At 40.6% G+C, this 3,196-nt stretch overlaps 1 non-coding gene across 1 annotated transcript; it reads right to left on the minus strand.

Moving 5' to 3' along the window:
• Positions 1–717: 717 nt before the first annotated feature.
• LOC141624360 (small nucleolar RNA R71) lies at positions 718–824 on the minus strand. The gene has a single exon (XR_012534167.1). It is a non-coding gene; the product is annotated as a small nucleolar RNA R71 (small nucleolar RNA).
• Between the last annotated feature and the right edge of the window lie 2,372 nt (positions 825–3,196).

Raw genomic sequence — 3,196 nt, forward strand, 5'->3', positions numbered from 1 at the left:
AATGGCGCCGTTGCCGGGGACGGTGTTAACTTGATTTAGATTTTCTTATATTGTTATTAGTTGTGTCTTTCTTCGCCTTGGGGAAGTAAAAATCCTCAAGGTTTGTTCTAATTGTTTTTGAGTTGTTTGATATTTTGCATGTCTAGAAGGTCACAAGGTGACTTGTTACCCTTTGATCACGAAATTGAAATAACTTTGACAACCAATAGAAGACTTGCTAGGAGAACTTTGAGAGGTATTGGTGAGGTTGTAGATATTCAACCAAATACTATTGAGTTCATCAACCCTTTTGCAAGAGAACGTGAGGAGAACCCAACACAAAATCCAACACAAAATCAACCCACAATGCCTAAGTTTTCATCACATTCCGTACCCACCGAGGAGAACCTACCCAATGGTACTCCCACACCACAACATCTAACCGGAAATTTTATTGCCAAATCCGCATTTATCCAATTAGTCGAAAGAAGCCAATTTGGGGGAATGCCTAGTGAAGACCCTCATTCTCATATGGAGACTTTTTGTGACTATTGTGATGCGATTTCTCAAACCGGTGTAACTCAAGACCAAATTCGATGGGTCTTATTCCCCTTTTCTCTAATTGGCACCGCGAAACAATGGTTGAAAGGCCTTGATAAGGCTACTCTCGGAATTGATTCTTGGAAAAAGTTGGCTCTATTTTTCTACAAAAAGTTCTATCCACCGGAAAAGACTAACATGCTAAGAGCTCAAATCACGGGCTTTAAGCAAAGGGATGAAGAATCTTTGTATGAAGCTTGGGAGCGATTTAAAGGAATTTGTCGCTCATGTCCTCACCATAGACTTAGCGAGTGGTTCTTGGTACAACAATTTTGGAACGGTCTTTATGAAGATTCAAGGAACATTCTCAACATGGGATCAAATGGAATGTTCACCGAAGTTGATGACAATCAAACTTGGAACAAAATTGAGGAAATGGCGGTCCATAACTCACAATATAGTAGACCTCGCAAGGCTACTAGAGGAGGAAAGCATGAAGTGGACTCCATTACTCAATTAGGCGCTCAACTTAGTGCTCACATTGATACCATCAATTTGAAGTTTGAAAAAGCTATGGCTAGACTTGAAGAATCCTCAAAATCACTAAAGCATCATGTTAATGCCATGACGGCATCTTCATCAATCCCAAGTGGGATATGTGAGAATTGTGGAACTTTGGGACATGACCAAGGTGAATGTAGGGGAACAAATGAACAAGTGAATACTTTCCAAGCATACAAGACTGGTACCCCTTATTCAAACTATTACAATGAAAACACCAAATTCCATCCAAATCTCTCATACAAAAGCCAAAATGTTCAAAACCCTCAACCAACATACACCCCACCTCCCATGAGAAACCAAAATCAAAGACCCTTTTACAACCAAAACCAAGGTTACCAAAATCAATCTCCATACAATCAACAAAATGACCAAGGTTTTGATGTTCAAAAAGCGGTCCTCCAAATGCAAAAGAATCAACAAGAGTTTTTCACTCAAATGCAAAAGGATAGTCAAGCAAAGGAAACCACCATCAACAACATCCTAGCTCACACCAAAATGTTGGAAACCCAATTGACTCAACTAGCATCTTCAAGCTCACAAAGACAAAAGGGGCAATTACCACCTCAAAGTAATCCCCCAAGACATGAAACGGTTAGTGCCATTCACTTGAGGAGTGGTACAAGGTATGAAGCACCGAAGAAGCAAGTTGAGGATGAAGTTGTGGAAGCTAGTGACAAAGAAGAAATTCTGCAAAACCCTAAGGATGGGGAACCATCAAAAGAAGAAATTTCAAAAAGAAATGAAGACAAGGTCAAGGAGAAGGAGCCCATTGTGATTAGACTTCCTTTTCCGAGTCGTCAAGCCAAGCCCAAATTTGATGACCAACTTGGAAAATTTATGGAAATTGTAAAGAATTTGGAAGTCTCAATTCCTTTCACGGAATTAATCAATCACGTGCCGGCCTATGCAAAATACATGAAAGACATCCTCACAAAGAAGAAGTCGATCCGGAAGCTTGAGACTATCGCCTTCACTAAGGTGAGTAGCGCAATACTTTAAGGGAGTTCACCCCCAAAACTCAAGGATCCGGGAAGCTTCTCAATACCGTGTACCATTGGCGACACCACGATTAACAAAGCCTTATGTGATCTAGGGGCTAGTGTGAGTGTTATGCCGTACTCGCTGAGTAAAAGGTTGGGGATGGGAGAGCTTAAATGCACCAATATCACACTAGAAATAGCCGATAGATCGACGAAGACACCATTAGGGATATGGGAAGATGTTCCCGTAAGAATTGGGAAATTTTTCATCCCGGTGGACTTTGTCATTGTTAACATGGAAGAAGACTCCAACATTCCAATCATTCTAGGAAGACCTTTCTTACACACCGCGGGTGCGGTGATTGATGTGAAGCATGGAGAGCTTACTCTAGAAGTGGGAGATGAGAGCATAACTTTCAATCTTGACAAGACCATGAGAGCTCCCCGTTTGCATGAACCATGTTTTATGGTTGATCATTATAGCCGGAATGATGATAGGAAGAAGTCGGAATTCCAATGGAAGAAGAAAATTGAAGATGCTCCATTCAAAGAGCAAGTGAATTGTAACAAAGAGAGCTTGAAAAGCTCACCAAAGTCAAGCAATGAAGAGGATGGCCTCATTGGCCAAGAAAAGAAAGTGGGAGAGTTGTCTCCATCAACTCAAGAGATCTTTAGTGATCAAGTAGATGAAGTTTGTGGTCTTTGGGACGATGAGTTTGAAGGGATTTTCAATCCCTATATTGGTAATGCTATCGATCAAGACCGACAACAAGGGCAAAGGTCTATTGAAGACCTTTATCATGATAATGAACAAGCTTTTGATTACTTCTTCAAGGTGTTGAGCAACATCAACAACACCTTGGACATGCCCCCATGACATCTCACTAAGGATGAGAGTTTGGTGGAGTCCTCCCGAAACCACCATTTGTAAATATTTCTAACTCCCTAACTCGCATTTTAATTCTTACATTGCATTTTTGTAATTTTTTGGATTTTTATGCTTTGATCAAGATAATTATCATTTTTGAGAGAAGTGAGGGTGGGACTAATGATTCAATTGATGTGTAGTGCTTTAGCTTAGTGTGGGGATAACAATTTCCTAGGCGATTCATGCCTTAATAGCGCCCCTACAA

Source organism: Silene latifolia, chromosome X, assembly GCF_048544455.1.
Source record: "Silene latifolia isolate original U9 population chromosome X, ASM4854445v1, whole genome shotgun sequence".
NCBI lineage: Eukaryota > Viridiplantae > Streptophyta > Magnoliopsida > Caryophyllales > Caryophyllaceae > Silene > Silene latifolia.